This window comes from Orycteropus afer, unplaced genomic scaffold, assembly GCF_000298275.1.
Source record: "Orycteropus afer afer isolate SDZICR_OR568_19922 unplaced genomic scaffold, OryAfe1.0 scaffold00118, whole genome shotgun sequence".
In the NCBI taxonomy this organism is placed as follows: Eukaryota; Metazoa; Chordata; class Mammalia; order Tubulidentata; family Orycteropodidae; genus Orycteropus; species Orycteropus afer.
This window is the reverse complement of record NW_006921705.1, coordinates 1,000,233-1,020,930: the sequence shown is the minus strand read 5'-3', so window position 1 is coordinate 1,020,930 and position 20,698 is coordinate 1,000,233. Positions and strand designations below refer to the sequence as shown.

Below are 20,698 nucleotides of genomic sequence, written 5' to 3'. Positions count from 1 at the left end.
TATCCAATTGCTTTTAGCTAAACCATTACAGTAAAAGGAATTTCAATTTCTAAAGAAATAAACAGTTGCCAGATTTAGAGAGTACATTAGAGTTATTAGTAGTGATGTTTCTCATCACATTGTCTTTCCATCTTTCTTATTCCATCCAAGAGCAAACCTAAGAATCAATTTTAAAAGAATTTTAGAATTAAAACCTCATTGGTGGCATCATTTCCTTTTTTTGCCTAAGATTTCCACAGATTTATTCTATCAATTCCATTAATATAGCTGTTAAAAGAAAAAAAAAAAGCTGTGCAAATGGCATATTATAAAATTAAATGGTAACATATTGTGTTGCTTGGAATCACAATCAAGTCTAAAGGCAAGCTAGAAATAGATGCTGTATAAATGCAGAATTATGATGTGTGTCATGCTGGAATCCTGTCTCACAAAATTAGCACAACATGTTCTACCTGAGGAAAGACTACAGGGAAGAAAAAAGAAAGAAAAGGAAAGAAAAATTGTAGCAGCCTCATAAATAGAAAGAGACCAGTGTTTTAATCTTGATTTGGTAATACTTTTCGATAAGAAATTGCACAGTAATTGGATTTCTTAATAAATTTTCAAGAGAATTTTTTTCTATATTAATATGGGCCTCCAAAATAGATTTTAGATAATGAAATTTTTATTTTTAATTTTTTTTCAATTTACTGAATTTACTACTTTGAGACAGTCTAATTAAATTCTACCTTAAAGTTGTTCATAGAGGTGCTTCCTTATTGTTTTAGTTTCTTTGTGGTAATGCAGGTCAGGTATTCACTCAACCTAAGGCAAATACATTATGTTTGTGGTATCAAATTCAAATCTGGTTATACTTTACTGAAGAAAAATTCAATGAGAATCTTCTAATTTTAACCTTCATCAATCACTTAATTGGTGTGTTATATATAATCCACTAAGAGACTGAGTTTGATTTGAATTGTAATCTGGAAGAAACACATTCTCTATTATTAACTTTTATTTTTTACATGAAAAAGAAGAAGGATCCTCATTTACTCTCCAGCAGAAGGAAACATGAAAGTAAAAAGAAATTAACTTTAAATTATGTATTTTGTAGTAAAGGAGCTCTGGTAGTGTAGTGCCTAAGGCACTTGACTGCTAACCAGAAGGCTGGAGGTTCAAACCAGCCACTCCTTGGAAGGGAGGTTGGGCAATCTACTTCTGTAGTGATATCACTTCGGAAACCCAAGAAGGGGTCGCTATGAGTCAAGTCTGACTCTAAGGTGCATAACAACAACAACAACATTTTGTAGTAAAATCATTGGCTCCATTTCTTTCCATCCTCTCAAAGTCACATAACTTTGCAATTACATCCACTAAAATTTCCCTGTACTTCTCTTCCTGAACAAAGAAAAAAGACATCACTGCTACCCTACAGAAAGAAGTATTTGAACAGTGGGGAAAAACAAACAAACAAACAAACAAAAACTGTTAAATTACTTAAACATACATTAAGACTGTCCCTTCAACTGTGAGCATAGATGATGTCATATTATACATATTAGCTAAAATTCCATACTCAGTCACATCTTGCAGAATTACAAACTCTTAACACTACTCTTTACACCAAAAAAAATTTCTTTTTTCAGTAATTTGGTTTAGGTGGTTGTGAAATTCTTTGACTCAAAACGTATCTGTGAAACAATCACTACTAGTAGGAATGAAAGTCACTATTAAATCAACTCTAAGAGCAAGACTACCACATCCACATACTGTTGCAACTAGTATCTTTACTAGTTAGTTGATAAACCAGTGACCAGCTAACAGGGAGGAGCTCTGGTGGCGTAATGCCTAAGGCATTTGACTGCTAACCAGATTCTGGTGGTTCAACCACTCCTTGGCAGGAAGGTTGGGCAATCTACTTCCATAGTGACACTGCCTCGGAAAGCCAAGGATGGGTGGGTATGAGATGAAATCAATTCACCAGCAGTGAGTTTGCTTTTGGTTTGGAGCTAACAGGGTATAATCCTAATCAGCCATCAATAAAATGTAACAGCATGTGTTGGTAGTGAAACATAAGGGCAAATTTAAATGACTTACATAATTAAATTCTCATTAGTGACATTAGGTCTTATGAGAATCTATGCTAGATGATCAAGTAAGAAGAATTGATTGGGCTGCTAGGAGACAATAGTTAAGAGACTTGCTTTGTACCCCTGAAAATGTACTGGGGCTATAAAATCATATCAGTGCCAAAAAGGTTCAATGGCAATATTCCTACTCCTCATTTACTATCTTATTACCTGGCATTTCATATTTATATGAATATGTTGTTGCTGTTATTATGTGCTATAGAGTCAGGCCAGACTCATAGAGACCCCTCCTTGGATTTCCAAGGCAATATCACTACAGAAGTCGATTGCCCAACCTTCCTTCTGAGGAGTGGCTGGTGGGTTTGAATTGCTAGCCTTCTGGTTAGCAGTCAAGTGCCTTAGACACTATGCTGCCAGAGCTCCTTTATATGAATATAGTAATAGAAAATAATTTACTATCTGATTATTTTGCACATTGACAAAGTACGTCAATGTTTGCACATTGACAAGGTACGGCAGTGATGAATGCTGAAGTGTGAGGTGAGAATAACATTAGTTGTGATGGTTAATGTTATGTGTCAACCTGGCTAGGCCATGATTACCAGTGGTTTGGCAGTTATGTAATGATGAAAGTTGCTAGTTATATAATGATGTAATTTGGCATTGTGTAAAGATATAATTTGTCAGTTATGTAATGACATAGTAATCCTGTGATCTCTGTGGCAGTTCAAACCTAGTAGCCACTCCCAGGAAGGAAGACTGGGCAATCTACTTTCGTAGAGATACCACCTCGGAAATCCAAGGAGGGGTCACTATGAATTGGAATTGACTCAACCTCAGTGAGTTTTTTGAAGGTTTGGTAGCCACCTTCCATTTTCACATGATACAGGTGACTTAGTCTTTGGAACTTTACCATGTCAATAAGTGACATAGAGTGGGTACAGATGATTTGAACAGTAAGAAAAGTGGCCTTGAAATATAGTGTGAATAAAAATCTTAGTTTTGGTCTTAAGCTTCCCACTTGCAGGAATTTATGGCTTTTCTTTTAAGGAAGATTCCATCAGTTTGTGTCAGCTCCTATGACTTTCCATCTTTTTGAGGCATTGTTTCTTAGCTACATTTTGAGATGGTGTGGCAATTGAGTGTCCCTCAAAAGTAACACTATAGTGGTGTAGGAAGTTTCCTAATAGAAATTGTGATGCCTTGACCAGAAGACTGGAACTCTTGTGGTGCTGTAGTTAAAGCATCCAGCTGCTACCCCAAAGATAAGTGGTTCAAACCCACCATCATTCTGTGGGAGAAAGCTCTGTGGGGCAATTCTTTTCTGTCCTATAGGGTTGCTACAAGTTAGAGTCAACTTGATAGCAATATTTCTTTCTTTTTTTTTAATCAGTAGATGATAGGACTGCACAGAAGGTGATATAAACAAAACAAGCAGAAAACAGAGAAATAAATGCTATAACTTGGTTCTGTCTATTTTTTCCTCTGTCCTACTTTTTTTTTCTTTTGAAAGACATTCTTTTAATTCCAAAAATGTAGGGAAGAAGATAAATTATTTTTTTCTTTTATACCAACCACTTCAGAAACATTTTCCCATTTAATCCTAACATCCATCCTATCAGATAAATATTATGAATTTGTTTTGATAGATAAGGGAATTGGCATTCAAATAAGTTCAGTAACATAGCTAGTGAGTAGAAAGATCATACCACACCTTGAGCCTGACTGATTCATGAAACATATGCTCTTTCTAAAATACCATGTTAGGATATGGATGATTTTTCCTACTGTCCAAACCCCGTTTTTTTTTTTTTGTTTTTTTTTTTCATTTCCTCCATAATCTTCACAAATGATTCCTTGCTCTTTTAAGAAGAAGAAATAACTGATAGCATTTAAAACTCAACAAGTAATTCTAGCCTTTTGAGTTGAACAGTCAGTAGTGATTTTTTTTTTTTTTTTTTTTTAGAGAGAGAGAAAGCCTCTACCATCTGAACAGAGCATAATAAGTGGTATTTTTGCAAATTGGAGCTTGACAGCACTTGTGTGGAGAAGCACTGAAGTATCCTTTTTCTGAGCATGAAGCAAGGAGATTGCTTTTCCTTCTAACATTCTTAAGGGACTCACTCAAAGATCTAATAGTGCTTTTCAACCTTTAATGCATCCGTAATGGAATTCCCCAGTTAGAGTGCTTTCACTTGCCTGAGTACAAGCTCCAGCTGCACCCTGTAAAACTACATTTTTTTTTTTTTTTTTTAATATGCTGTTCACATGGATTGGAACAATCTTCAAAGGGAAGCTGGGATGCTTCAAATGAGGAACTCACAGTAGCAGCCGTTAGGAAGGCTTAGAGCAGAAGAGTGAAAGGAAGCCATAAATCAGTTACAATTCACACCAATGAATTGAAATAAGAATAAGGAAATAAAATCAATTCCTGCTCCTTGAAGGAGGGAGACAGAGTTTCTATTAATCTAGGTAGAAATTTAAAATTAGTAAAAGGTGTAGTATACCCTTAGCCAGAAATTACACGAAGATGCAGAGGATAAGAATACATTAAAAAACAAAGATAAAAGTTTACCTCTTTACTTCAACAGGTGCTAAGCTCTAAGAATCTTTATTTGGTTGTATTAATTGCATCCATAATAAGATGGCCATAAAGCTTTTCAAAACATCCCATCAAGCACTGAAAAGTTGTATGGGGTCACTCAAATAGTATGCTATGATAGGGAAGAAAAATGTAAAGAATTCCTGATTTCTGAAGACAAACATGTTGCATATGAAAGTATCAGATCAAAAAGTAGTATAAGACTCCTTTCTGAGAAAAGACTTTCTAGGTATAACAGTAATCAGATGAGGCTGGAACTGAGAAGGGGTTGTGAGACTCTCCACAAAGGGAGAAGAGTTCTTTTTTCTTTTATAAATAGTGCCAAGAAAAAAGAAAAAAAAAAAAAAATATATGTATTTATTTATTTATATTTATATTTAATTTATATTTATATTTATATTTATATTTATTATGATTTGGTTGAAAGTTTACAGAGCAAAATCACTTTCCATACAGCAACTCACAATGTCTCATGACATTGATTGCAATGTCCCACAATGCAACCTCTCCTCTCTAACTGCCTCCCCAGTTACCTCTTCCCTGTGTTCTTCCCTCCCTGCACTCCTGCCCCCTGAGCTTTCTTCCTGTGCATACACAGCCTTTCTATTCTCACATGATTGATCTCTTCAAGGAGTGTTTCTACATAATGTAAATGTTCAGCTCATATGCCTGTCTTTTGTTTGGCTGGAGAATATACATTTTTTGAATCAAGCAGAAGTAACTCCTGACAATAGGGTTTATGATATCAGAATTTTTGAGTGACAAAAAATTTCCATGTTCATGGATACCAAAATTTTTCATTTTATTTGCTACCCTACCACTCAAAGTACCTAATTAAATGAAAATGGGTTCCTAGAAAGGATTTCCAAAGTATATTATATGGGGGTCTAGCTCCTCAGCCAAGCAACTGAACTTTTTTTTCCTTTTGTAAGCACTGTATTGAAGTAGGGTCAAACTTGGATATTGAAGAAGAAGTGGGTGGAGTCAATTATATCTAATGTTTAATAAATTTTTAACAAGTAAAATCACATACAGCTTGCCACATTTTGTACTGGTTTCTTCCCAGGAAGACGTTGTATCTGCCCCTTGAAAAATAAGAACACTAGGTCACTTGTTTCCATATTTCATTAGCCTAGCTATTAGGCAGTCCTTGAGTTCAGCTAGGAGCATTGGTGGCTTAGTGCCTAAGGCATTTGGCTCTTAACCAGAAAGCTGGTGGTTCAAACCCACCAGGCACTCCTTGGAAGGAAGACTGGGCAATTTACTTCCATAGAGATACCACCTCCGTGAGTTGTTTTTTTTTTTTTTTTTTTTTAATTAAGAGTTCAGCTGTGATATAGTCATGAAAGGAATCAAGCTGGAACGAGTCAGCCTAAAGTAAACAGAACAGATGGAGTTGCTTTGTACCTTTTTACAGACTGTGAGTTTTTCCGTCACTTATTTTTCAAAGGTCCAGACCTCAGCAGGGAGCATCCATATGAGTGTGTATAATTCACTGTTATTCTGAAAGAAGACTGCATGCTTGTCCACAGATTTGGCAAAAGGAAAAAAAAAGTGTTTTGTGGCATGACTTGGCAATTAGGAGTTTGAGGAAAAATGTCTTAAGTTCTTCTTATAGTAGAAAGACGTTAGAAGTTGAGGCAAAAACAAAGCCATGAGAGGTAAAGAGTTTTTAAAATGCTTCTATGGGAAGACAGAGACCTAGGATTGTACAAAATTTGGCTTTTAAATGAATAGTTCCGGTTTCAATTTCACCATGAGGTGCCTCCAAAGATAAGTCTGATGACTACTACAAAAAAAAAAAAAAAATCAGCCATTGAAAACTCCATTGAGCATGTTTCTACTTTTATATATCTGTAGTCACTATGAATTAGAAACTACTCACCAGTAACAGTTTTGTTGTTGTTTGTTTTAGGAAGCCATTACAATATCTCATCAGTCATATCAATTGTAAAATCCAGTCAAATGATATGGCATTGTGGGTGGAGTTTGCTGACCTCTGCCTTCCATGAGTGGTCAGTTATTTGAATCTAGGCAATATAGGGAGAAGGATACCAGACCCTAGAGAAGGATATCACGCTGGGTAAAGTAGAGAGTCAGCGAGAAAGGGGAAGACCCCTAAAGAGATGGAATGATGCAGTGGGTGCCGTGATGGAGTCAAAGCATTAGCAATGATTGTGAGGACAGCACAGGCCCCACTGAGCAGTGTTTCATTCTGTTGTGCATAGTGTTGCTATGAGTTGCAATTGACTCAATGGTATCTAACAACAACAACAACAACAACAAGAGACAATACAGACTGTGAAGCCGCGTTGACACAGTAATAATTAGGAGTCAGTGAGCCCTATTAGTATCACAGAGAACAATCCAGTTTGCAGTCTGTTCAGGACACTGCCGGTCACTAAGAACTCCATCAAGCCATGAGGACAACTATAAACACTGCCTATGGAGGTAATTGAAACACTTAGTCTTACATCAAAAGGTTTCCTTAATGAATATGCATCTTTTCTTCTCTTTTTCTCACTTGGAGAGATTTAGGATTATGTACATAAATATTTAAGAGAACCATATCAGATTATTAATATTTGGAATCCTTAAATATTTACTATTCTATTTCAAATATTTTAAGAGAAGTTGACATTTTGGAGCAGCACTCCTACTTCATGACTCATATTTAAAATGTAAAATAAGCAACTGATTTATACTTTTAGTGTTTAAGTTTAGACCCCCTAAGTCTGAGCGTTATAGTCTTCTAGATGCAACCAAACATACACGTTTTTCCCTTTTTACTTAGCTGTAAAAGCTTTGATTTGTAGACACATTGCTGCTGTTCTAAAAGGCTGTAAAATCCCCAATCAGTTCAAGTTAGTTGTGACCTTGTGAGTAAGTTTTAACTACTTACACATAAATGTAGTGTTGTGCAAAACTTCATGTAAATGTCTTAAGAAAGCAGGAACTTGCCTTTTTCCTTTTCTAAATTTTCTTTCCTAGAAATTGGTTTTAGTGAATCCAGTGAAAGCAACCACTGAAGACCAGGAGAAAAAGGGTGAGACCGTAGAGATGCACAAATGGTGAGCTGGAAGGAGTCAACTTCCTGAGGACTTTAGAGAAATGCAGTATTAGTGTCTTACTTCCTATATTCAGACTGACCTTACAGAAAACAGACTGCCATTCTTACTTGTTGTTAAGTGCTATTGAGTCAGTTCCGACCTATATCAACCCTATGTACAACAGAATGAAAGGCTGCCCGGCCCTCTGCCAGGCTCACAATACTTGCTATTCCAGAGCCCATCATTGCTGGCACTGCGTAAATCCATCTTGTTGAGGGCCTTCCCCTTTTTTGTTGACCCTCCACTTTACCAAGCATGATATCCTTCTGCAGGGAATGGTTTAGATTCACTAAGTCTGAGCGTTATGACCACATGACCAAAGTAGGTGAGATGAAGTCTGGCCATTCTCACTTCCAAGGAGCATTCTGGCAGCACTTCTTCCAGGGCAGACTTGTTAGTTCTTCAGGTAGTCCATGGTAAGTTCATTATTCTTTGCCAACACCACAACTCAAAAGCATCAACTTTTCTTAGGTCTTCCTTATTCATTGTCCAGCTCTCATATGCATATGAGGCGACTGAAAACACCATGGCTTGGGTTAGGTATACCTTAGTCTTCAAAGAGACACCTTTGCTCTTCAGCACTTTAAAGTAGTCTTTTGCAGCAGATTTACCCAGTGTAATACATTGTCTTATTGTCTTATTTCTTGACTCCTGCTTCCATCGGTGTTGATTGTGGAATCAAGTATTAAGAAATCTTTGACAACTTCATTGTTTTCTCCTTTGATCGTGATGGTGCTTATTGGTCCAATTGTGAGGATTTTTGTTTTCTTTATGTTGAGGTGTAATCCATACTGCAGACTGTAGTCTTTAATCTTCATCAGTAAGTGCTTTGAGTCATCTTCACTTACAGCAAGTAAGGTTGTATCATCTGCATATCATAGAGTGTTAATGATTCTTCCTTCAATCCTGATGCCATGTTCATCTTCATATCATCTAGCTTCTCAGATTATTTGCTCAGCATACAGATTGAGTAAGTATGGTGAAAAGAAATAATTCTGACTCACTCCCTTCCTGATTTTAAAACATGTAGTATCCCTTTGTTCTGTTAGAATGACAGAATCGTGGTCTATGTACAGGTTCCTCATGAGTACAATTAAGTGTTCTGGAATTCCTATTCTTCCCAATGTTACCCATAATTTTTTTATGATCCGCAGAATCCAATGCTTTTGCACAATCAATAAAACACAAGTAAACATCTTTCTGGTATTCTTTGCTTTCAGCTGAGATCCATCTGACATGAATAATGATATCCCCTGTTTCATGTCCTCTTCTGAATCCAGCTTGCATTTCTGGAAGTTCCCTGTCAATATACTACTGCAACCATTTTTGAATTATCTTCAGCAAGATTTTACTTGTGTGTGATATTAATGATATTGTTTGATAGTTTCCACATTCTCTGGGATCACCTTTTTTTGGTGATTCTTACTTAAGTCATAATGTAATTGGGAGCTTTTGTTTCATGAAGCTAAATCTAATGCTAAATTAGTTCACATTACATGCTGGAGCATTTAAAAAGATATCAACAATTAGCAGAATAATACATTTAATTTATTGGCTTTATAAGCATTATTTGAGTACATACAAAGTTCTTTTTTCCAGCTAAAATTATTGCAAATAAAATCATATGTAATATTTTTATAATTAACTGGTAAAATTTGTAAAAAAGATCCACAAGTTAATCAAGTATGCCTATGCCTCCTTAAAACATGGGTCAAAAGTTGCTAGAGGATGATTATATAAAAATAAGCCAGACAGTAAAGAAATTGAACTTCTAATACATTAAACATGGTCACTTTTTTTTCCAGAAAATAACAAAATGCATGTACCTACACAAACTTCTTACAGAATCCTAGTTCAGAAGCATTATTCTAAAATAAACTAAAGTCACATAATGAAAATGAATACTTGGGCAAATTAGCCTAGTCTGATAATTTGAGTTTTAACACGGCTATATGCTCCTTTCTTGATTTTAGAAGGGTGCAGCACCGTAGAACTGCCCATTTTAATTTCAAACTGAAATGATTTTCCTCATTAAGAGACTCATTAATCAGAAATTCCTAAACATCTTATATTTCTTAGCTAATGAATTAAGCCAACATTATTCCCACATAGAATTATTTTAAAAATATAAAATCAAATGTCCAACCAAAATAAATTATAATTTGACAAACACTTTTATATTAAAATATGCTACTGTAGTCTGTTTATTTAAAATACTATATTACATTGTCTGTTGATCAATAGATCAATAGATCAACCACAACCTTTCATTGTATTGATGCTCCTACCTTACACAAGTGAATAAATCTCCAATGTTGTTGTTGTTGTTATGTGTCATCGAGTCAAACCCGACTCATAGTGACCCCTCCTTGGGTTTCTGAGGCAGTATCACTACGGAAGTAGATTGCCCCATCTTCCTTCCAAGGAGTGGCTAGTGGGTTTGAACCACCAGCCTTCTGGATAGTAGTCAAGTGCCTTTAGGCACTACACTAATTTTTTTTTTTTTTAATTTGTCTTCCCCAAATCAACCTATATTTAGAAAAACACTATTTTCAGTTGCTATTGTTGTTATGGGCTAGCAAGTTAGGTGCAACTCATAGTGACACTATGTACAACAGCATGAAACACTAGCAGGTCCTGCACCATCCTCACAGTCTTTGCTATGCCTGAGCCCATTGTTGCAGTCACTTTGTCAATACATTTTGTTGAGGGCTTTCTCTTTTCTGCTGGACTTTACACTTCACCATTTTACTATTTTCAGGATATCTATTATATCTGATATTATCTTTGAGATGTCTCAGATGGCCAAGTGAAAATTACAAATGTGTCTTATTTTACCCTATTAAAAAAGGAATGCTTTTATAGAACAGCCCCATAGGGTTTACAAGGCTGTAATATTTACAGACAAATATTGTCCCATCTTTCTCTTGAGGAGTGGCTGGTGAGTTTGAATTCCCAACCTTTTGGTTAACAACTGAGTGCTACAACACTGAACCCCCTGGGCTCCTTGAGTAGAAGTTTGAGTGATAAATTTTTAAGAGGTGAAGAAAGGAAAGCTATTGGCTTCCTTTGATACTACCAGGGGAAATATAAGGAAACTGGCATTGATAATTTCTTACAGCTTGAACTAGGTATAACAGTTTCAAGAACAACACAGAGAAGATTCAACAATCAATTTCCTGGTAATAATTTCCTTTTAGCACTTTAGAACATGTTTTGCTGAAAAGTATGCCCTTTCTTGAAGATACCAACCAAATCCTGATTTACAATTGACTAATCCTCAAAATCCAGTTCAGTAGAGTGTGTTAAGGTTCAGCTATAAAAACCGAATAAAATGACCAAACCCAAACCAAAGCCACTGCCATGGAGTTCATTCTGGCTCACTGCAACCTCCATTGGGTGTCCAAGGCTGCAAATCTTTATGGAAGTAGATTTCCTCATCTACTTGGATGAAGAAACTGGTGGGTTTGAACCACTGACCTTTTGGTTAGCAGCCAAATGTCTTACCCACTATGGCACCAAGTGTCCTTAAATAAAATGACAATGGCTTAGCTTTTAGGATATTTTCTGTAAAGTTAAAATTCTGACTTTGGCTAATACTTTTAGGAATAGATTTGTAAAGTTTCCCTAGTTTCTCTTACCAATTTATCTGCAAAATGAAGAATGAAAATCTCATTGAGAAATCTCTTATAAAAAATTGAGAATCCATTTTATATATTTGAAAAATGTTGGAGATAAAAGCACATAATATAAGCATATATATAGGAAAGGCTGAGCTATGGGGTCCTCCTACCCAATCACGTGGTAGACAGCGTTTTATATCATAATATCATAGTTTTACTCAACACAGGTATTACAGGTATTGCTTTAGGGCATCTTTAAATCTCTTTCTAGAATTGTCTAATTAGAAGGGGAGGAACAGGCTTATTTTTTTCCTTTATCTGCCACCTTTAAAATTGTATGTCTAGGAGAGCCATTACAAAGAGAAATTTTATACAGAAGAGAAGGGGGGTGCTATTTGAGGAAAAGTAGAGGCAAGGAGGGATGAGAAGTAAAAGGAGAGTAAGTGTTGGTGGTTCTTAAATTGTAGTTAAATTCTTGAAGCACTAGTTCTTTAAGTCTTCTCTTAAATTTCTCAGGTCACTGTCTTTTGCTTTAGCACAGAGTTTCATATTCCAGTGGCTTTCATTTTCACTAGCCACTCCCTCTTCTTCCCTTCTCTCTGCTCTCTCTGGTGGTATTGGCAATATTCTGTATTTGAAGATTGAAACATTATAGAATTCTCATGTCATGGGTTGAAACTTCTTTTGTTATATCACAGTGGGGGAAGTGCTAATATTATTCAAGGACCACCAGAAAGTCATTTCCCTTTCATTGTACTTTGCACATCCATATTAGAGAGATGCTTTTGTGCTTAAAAGCTCATCTACAAAAATGCAAATATATGTGAATATGAATGATAATATATGTGAGGCAGTATAATAGAGTAAGAAGGACATGTCCTTTGCAGCAATGCAAATTTGAGTTAAAATCCCAGCTGTCTTTTCTAAAATTATCTCTGCATCTATAAAAAGGAAATATAGTTTATTCCTTATTAGATTGTTGTGATTATTAAATGAGATAATGTTGAAATATTTTGCATGGAACTTGGCCCATGATAAGCACTGAATAAATAATAATTGTTATTATAATAAACATTCTTTGTAAATTTAAAAGCAGCACTCATAATTAAGAGAGTATATTATTTCTTTCCTTGAGAACCACACATTAAAATTTGATTCTTTTTTTTTCATTCCATGGAGAAAATAGAAGTTATAGAGAAGACAAATGGAAGATTTCCTTTTTCTATTCATAATATATTTAAATGTTGACCTACATCACCCGTGATTTCTCTCTCTACCTGATCTCCTGCCATCTCTTCAATATTTATTGTCTCTAGTGCTGTCCATGAAGCTCTTGTGGTCCAGTAGATAAGCCATCTGGCTGATAACCAGAAGATCAGCGGTTCAAACCCACTAGCCACTCCACAGAAGGAAGATAGGGTGATCTACTTCCATAAAGATTTACAGCCTTGGAAACCCAATGGGGATCACTATAAGTCAGAATCAACTCAATGGCAGTGAGTTTGATTTGGTTTTGAGAAAGGTCTACTTGTGATGTCATTTTTGAAGATTAAGGTGAACGTGACCCAAACCATGGTATTTTCATTAGCTTCCTATGCATGTGACAGCTGGACAGTGAATTGATACTTTTGAATTGTGGTTTTTGTGAAGAATATCGAGGGTACCATGGACTGCTAGAAGAATGAATAAATCTGTCTTGGAGGAAGTATAGCCAGAATGTTCTTTGGAGGTGAGAATGGCCAGATTTTGCATCTGATACTTTGGTCATGTTGTCAGAAGGGACCAGTCCCTGGAGAAGAATATCATGCTGTGTAAAGTAGAAGGTCAGCAAAAAAAGGGAAGACCCTCAAGGAGATGGTTTGACGCAATGGCTGCAATGATGGGCCCAGGCATCATGTCACTTGTGAGGACAGTGCAGGACTGGGCAGTGTTTCATCCTGTTGTACATAGGGTTTATATGAGTTGGAACCAACTTAATGACTCCTAACACTAACAACAACAGTGAGGTCTACATTCAAAACTTTTCTTAAGCTCTGCTACACCCAAAACTTTTCTTAAATCTTTCATTTTTCATTCAGTCTCATATTACTTTACTGCCATATCTGAATTTTCTAAATAGCCTGATATTTTGTCCTTTTTAAAACAGATTTTTCTTCCACATATTCTCCTGAACGTGCTTCCTTCTTACTAAGAAATCTGCAATCATTCCACTATTAATGAAATTAAAACAGAATTCTTTAAAAAAAAAAAAAAAAAACACAGAGGTTGATTGCTGCAGATAAGGGCAATATTCTGGTCTGTGAGCAAGATAGACACTAGATTAGATTTCAGGGTATCACTCCTCACAAGGAGGTGAAAGGGGAGAATTAAGTTCCAGTGTTTGGGGGAAAGCTTGCTTACGAATGTTACAGAGAAAAAGAGTAGACTCCAAAAGATATAGTTAGCTGCTCTCATGGATTTAATTGTGTCCCCCAAAATGTGTGCCACCTTGGCTAAGCCATGATTTCCAGTATTGTGTAGTTGCCCTCTTTTTTGTGATCGGATGTAATTATCCTCCATTTGCAATGTGTTCTGTTAATGAAGCAAGATTAGGTTATGTTAATGAAGATGGGGTTATGATTGTTATGTTAATGAGGCAGGATTTGGGTGGGCTGCAAAACTTTTACTTAGAAAAGATCCTGGTGGGATGTAGGGGGAGTTTCACTGAGGTGTGGCCTGCATTGACATTTATCTTACAAGAAATAAAAGGAGAGAGAAGAGAGCAGAAAGAGAGAGAAAAAGAAAGTGGCCTCCTACCACAAGAAAGAACAGGCAGGGTGAAGTGCATTTTTGGACCAAGGGTTTCTGTGCTGAGAACCTCCTAGATGCAGAGGAAGATTGATATCAAGACACATGGAAGTCTCTAAAGAACACAAGGCCCATAGATGTAGAAAGGAGACAAAGACCTTCCTTCAAAGCCAACAGAGAGAAAAAAAAACCTTCCCCTAGATCAGGTGCCCTAAATTTAGACTTTTAGCCCCCTAAGCTGTGAGAGAATAAATTTCTGTTTGTTAAAGCAATCCACTTGTGATTAATTGTGTTATTGTAGCACTAAATAACCAAGATACCTGCCCAACCAATATACATTGTCCTTGTCTTCAACACTAAAGTCACTTTGCTTTGGTTGTTTGTAGGGGAAATGATGTCAGTTTAGAATTACATTTCAGAGAATCAGTGAGTTTCCAAATGACACAAATCTGGACAATGAACCTAGAGGATGTCTGCTGGAAGAGTTTGTATTCCTTATATAAACATTTTCATTTTTGTTGCTTCCTTCATTATGTTAATTCCTAGAATATGGTTGTGGTGCATAGAGATACAGGAGCTATTTTGTGACTATAAGACAAAGGCCACATATGAAGCATGGCAGAGCAGAGAGAGAACAAGTCTAGGACACTGGTGATATCATGGGGACACTGTATCAGCCCTGAGCCACTTAACTCCAAACTTCTTTCATCAATTAAAAAAAAAAAAAAAAACTTTTATTTGGTTTTGCTGCTACTGGTTCTGCAGGTTTTCTCTGCATTCATTTTAACACAATACTAATGGATGATCCTAATATTTTTTTTTCAGTGTTTTATCCCACTTTTCTACTAAATTCAGCCCTGAATACCATGATGATTGAAATTAAAATATGAAAGGATTTATCTAAATCTTTCAATCTTTAGTTCTCTTTCTTTTCTTTCTAACTTATTTTTAATTATTGGCCACCATCTATCATTGATCAGTTGGTGCAGAAGCAAGTGGCTCTCACCTAGTGACCTAGTGGGTGGGGCTCCAAGAGGTGCAGTAATGGGTCATTTAGGCCCAACTGCTATCGCCCACTCAGTTAGACCAAAATAAATAAATAAATAAATAAATAGAACAAAAAACAAATAGTATAAACAAACATCAATAGATGCAAAAGAAAAAAAAGGAAAAAGATAAGGCAATAAATGAAAACTTTAAGAAAAAGTGAAAGACAAAGAGAAAAAAAACTATCCAGAGGTTGGAGCTTGGAATAAGAGAAAAGAGCAAGAGAAAAAGGATAATAAAGAAAAAAAAAATGAGAAAAATGCCAAAAGAAGAAAGAAGGATGGGAAAAAACCAAAACAAGAAAAGAAAGCAAAAAGAAGAGAACTGGATAAAAGGTAGTGATCCTGTCTCAGAAACCCAAGAAGCAGTTGCTGTTAGTTGGATCTGACTCAATGGCAGTGAGTTTGGTTTTTGGAGGTAAAGGGAAAGGAAAAATCAAAAAACAAGAACCAGGGAAGGGAAAGTGGAAAAAAAATAAATAAATAAAAAGAAAGGAAGAAAAAGAGAATAATTCAAAAACAAAAACAAAATGGGGGTAGAGCACCCAGGCTCTGTCATGGTGCCCAGACTTGGATGGAACTCTTGCCAATCCAGAAGGTGCGTAGAAGTGGGGGATGGTCACACTTCCATTCACCAAGGAAGTGTGGGGTATAAGAGTAACAATGGAACTATCATATCTTTCCAGTCATTAGTCTGTAGTGTGGTGGCCCATGTTGTCCTCAGAAAGCAGAGCTTATTCTTAGGTTGTGGATCAGAATGCCTGGTTACAAATATTCAAAATGGCCACACTCCCATGAGAGCCCACAGTCCACAGCTCAGTTTGTCTCCTTATTCACTGTATTCCTTTCTAGTTTTCAGCCACCAGTGCTGTTGCCTATGTATTGTCAAGCAGAGCCAATTTTTAGGTTGCTTCCTGGATCTGAACACTACTGGTAAATATTCAACTTGTGCATGCAGTCAGAATGTCTGACAGCCTGAAGCTTTGTCTGTCTTCTTCATTAATGTTTTCATTCAGGTTCTTCTACTAGCTGGTATCCAATCCATTTTTTTCACCCTTCCTTTCATAGCTCAGAGTTCCAGGATTATCTTCTGTTTAAATTTGTTTCTCATTTCTTTGTTGCAGAGAGTCTGTCTAGTTTGTCTGCCAATTGCACCATTCCCCAAAGTTACAGTTAGCATCTCGATCCAGTGCTCCTCCTATTGTTTATTTTATAAGCATATTATTCATCTTTTCTATATACATTCAGTCTCTTCAATCTTCCATAAGATTGTGAATCTCCTCAAATCATGCATTTTAATGTCTCTGCTTTGTAAAACGAAGCTCAGCTCAAAACAGATACACAATAAGCATTTATTGTTTGCATTGATTTTCTTTCATGGGTTTAAGCTTTGCCTCTGCATAATGTATGTTTAATGACTTTCTCTATGCTTACTATAAAACTTTACTTGTTTACATAGGTACTGATAGTTAAAATTTATATGGCAATAAATATGTAAAGGTTGTTTATGGCACTTTTAGGTGCATTGATAGTTTCTGAGTTTCAATTGGAATAGCTGATCAAAAGTGAATCTTAAGCAAGCAAACGAGAGACAGAAGACTACAGGAAGAAAACATAGTTAACGCTGTAGTAGTCTAGATCAGAAAGCAGCTGCTGCCTCCAAAGTGAGGGACAGATATTATGCTGGGCCTATTGTCACCTAATCCCATTGTAATTTAGTCTATTCCAACTCATAGTGACCATATAAACAAAAAAAACACTGCTATCAAGTTGATTTTGACTCACAGTGACCCTAGAGGACAGAGTAGAACGGACCCATAGGGTTACCAAGTTTGTAATCTTTGTGGAGGTACACTGCCTCATCTTTCTCCTGTAAAGCAGCTAATGAATTTGAACCAGCAAACTTTTTGGTTAGCAGCAGAATACTTTAACCACTACACCACCAGCACTCCTCACAGTGACCATACAGGACAGAGGAAAACTGCCCTATAGGGTTTCCAAGGTTGTAATCTTTCTGGAAGCCCACTGCCATGTTTCTCCTGTGCAATGACTGGTGGATTCGAACCACTGACCTTTCAGTTGGCAGTTGAGCACTTAACCACTGTGTCCTAAGGAGCTTAAATGGGATATTTCCATGAAAAACAGACAAGTGAAACAGAGTCTCTGATAATTAAAAAAAAAACTCTTGAGAGCTGGTGCTTGAATAAACTTTGACTCAGAGAGCTGTAACAAGGTGAATCTAAACCAAGAGATCTCCAAAACTTCACCACAAGTCCAAGAGACTAGGCTTTATGTGCTGAGGTCTAGGTAATTTGTACCTTTGAAATTATCAAACTGACAAAGCTATGGTTTATGTATAGTTGTGATTGAAAATTAACCCTATCTTCTGATAGTGTAGTGAAAAGGCATTTGACTGCTAACCAGAAGGCCAATAGTTCAAACCCACCAGCCGCTCCATGATGGGGTGATCTAATTTCATAAAAGGTTTACAGCATTAGAAACCCAAATAGGGGTCTGTATGAGTCGGAAAAGACTTAATTGCAGTGAGCTTGTTAGCTTTTTTTTTTTTTTTTAATATCTTTATAGCTCGAGAGAAAGGAAGAACTGTTTAGAATGTGAAGCAGAAAAAAAAAAAAAAAAAAAGGTGAAGTATCCCTTTATTATTTATCTCAGCATTTAAAGATTTCCCATTTCTTCCCTTTTCCCCATTCCTACCATAAGGAACACAGTCTAAGTCTTCATTATTTATTACCTGGATCAAAACAGCCTCCTGCTGACTGGTCACTCTGACTGCAGAAGTCAATGTACAGTCCCCAGAATCCTCCTCTTGAATGAATTGCTTTAGCACTCTGCTGTTAAAAATCTCACTATGGGATTCTAATGAACAACAATCAGTCCTTAAAACTCATCACACTTACCTTAGGCCATTAATACATTTATTGTCTTCTAACTTTAAAATAAGGTAGCTCTGGTAGCATAGTGCCTAAGGCACTTGACTGCTAACCAGAAGGCTGGTGGTTCAAACCCACAAGGCACTCCTCGGAAGGAAGGTTGGACAATCTACTTCTGTAGTGACACTGCCTCAGAAACCCAAGGAGGGGTTGCTATGAGTCGGGTCCGACTCCTCAGCACATAACAACAACAACTTTAAAATATGTAAATCACTCAAGAAGTTTGTAAAAATGCATGTCGTTTGGACCAAGATTCTAAGATCCTAATTCATATTTCTGGAGTAGTTGTTGTTAGGTGCAGTGGATTCAGCCCTGATTCAGTGTCCCTATGTACAATGAAAGGAAACACTGGCTGGTCCTGCTTCATCCTCACAATCCTTGCTATACCTGAGCCTATCATTGCACCCACTATGTCCATCCATCTTGTTGAGAGCTTTCCTCTTTTTCATTGACTCTCTATTTTACCAAGCATGGTATCTTTTTTTCCAGGAAACAGTTCCTTCTGAACATGATGTCAAATGCAGGTCAGATGAAATATACCCATTCTCCCTTCTAAGGAGTATTCCAGCTGCACTTCCTCCAGAACAGATTTGTTAGTTCGTTTGGCTGTCATGGTACTTTCAGCATTCTTCACCAACAGCACAACTCAAAAGCATCGACTCTTCTTCGGTCTTCCTTATTCATTGTCCAGCTCTCACACGTATATGAGGCGATTGAAAATACCATGGTTTGAGTTAGGCATACCTTAGTCTTCAAAGAGATATCTTTGCTCTTCAGCTCTTTTGCAGCAGATGTGCCCAATGCAATATGATGTCTTGATGGCTGCTTCCATTGCTGTTGATTGCATAACCCAGTAATATGAAATCTTTGACAACTAAAATCTTTTCTCCATTTATCATGCAGCTGTTAATCAACCCAGTTGTGAAGATTTTCATTTTCTTTATGTTCAGATGTAACCCATACTGCAGACTTTAATCTTCATTAGTAAGTGCTTCAAGTCATCCTCAAGTTCAGCAAGCGAAGTTGTATCATGTTCATATCGCTGGTTGTTAATGAGTCTTCCTCCGATTCTGATGCCACATTCTTCTTCATATAATGCAGCTTCTCAGATTATTTGCTCAGCTTACAGACTGATTAAGTATTGTGAAAGGATACAACCCAGACATACTCCATTCCTGATTTTAAACTATGCAGTATCCCATTGTTCTGTTTGAAAAACAGCCTCCTGATCTATGTACAGGTTCCTCATAAACACAATTAAGTGTCCTGAAATTCTCATTCTTCTCAATGTTATCCATAATTTATTATGATCCACACAATCAAATGCTTTTGCATAGTCAATAAAACGTAATTAAACATCTTTCAGGTATTCTTTGATTTCAGCCAAGTCCATCAAACATTAGCAATGATATCCCATGATCCACTCCTCTTCTGAATCCAGCTTGCATTTCTGGAAGTTCTCTGTCAATATACTACTTTAACCATTTTTGAATTTTCTTCAGCAAGATTTTAGTTACATGTGATATTAATGATATTGTTTGATGTTTTCCACATTCTGTGGGATCACCTTTCTTTGGAATGGGTACAAATATGGATCTCTTTTAATCAGTTGGCCAGGTGGCTATCTTCCAAATTTCTTGGCATTGATAAGTGAGTGCCTCCAGCATGCCATCCATTTGTTGAAACATCTCAATGGGTGTTCTGTTAATTCTTGGAGCCTTATTCTTCACCAATTCTATCAGTGCAGCTTCAACTTCTTCTTTTGATACCATTGGTTCTTGATTATATTCCACCTCCTTAAGTGGATGAACATCAACAAATTCTTTTTGGTACAGTGACTGTGTATTCCTTCCATCTTCTTTTAATATTTCCTGAATCACTCAATATTTTGCCCATAGAAACTTTCAATATTGCAACATGAGACTTGATTTTTTTTTTTTTTTTCCAAGTCCCTCTGACATCCATTTTGGTCTTTTCCTCCCTTCCTGTCTTTTTAATGAAATTTTACTTTCTTCATGGATGATGTTCTTTATATCATCCCACAGTTCCTCTGGTTTTGGGTCATTGGTGTACAATGCATCTAATCTATTGTTTAGATGATCTCTAACTTCAGGAGGGATATAATCAAGGTCATATATTGGCTCTCATGGAGTTGTTTTACTTTTCTTCAGTTTCAGATTATACTTTCATATGAGCAGTTGATGGTCTGTTCCACAATAAGCTCCTAGCCTTATTTTGGTTGAAGATATTGAGCTTCTCCATCACATCTTTCCACAGATGTAGTCGATCTGATTCCTGTGTACTCCATCTGATGATGTATAGCTGCCATTTATGTTGTTGAAAAAAGATATTTGCATTGGTCTTGCAAAATTCTATCATGCTATCTCCAGCATTATTTCTATCACCAAGGCCATATTTTCCAACTGCTGGTGATTCTCCTTTGTCTCCAATTTTTGCATTCCAATCACCAGTGATAATCAACACACCTTGATTGCATGTTTGGTAAT

General features: G+C 36.5%; 1 protein-coding gene across 1 annotated transcript in view; it reads right to left on the bottom strand.

Annotated features, from left to right (window-relative positions):
* The window catches only part of PCDH15 (protocadherin related 15), a 1,158,626-nt gene that overhangs the window by 972,593 nt on the left and 165,335 nt on the right, over positions 1 to 20,698 (bottom strand). The window lies entirely within an intron of this gene.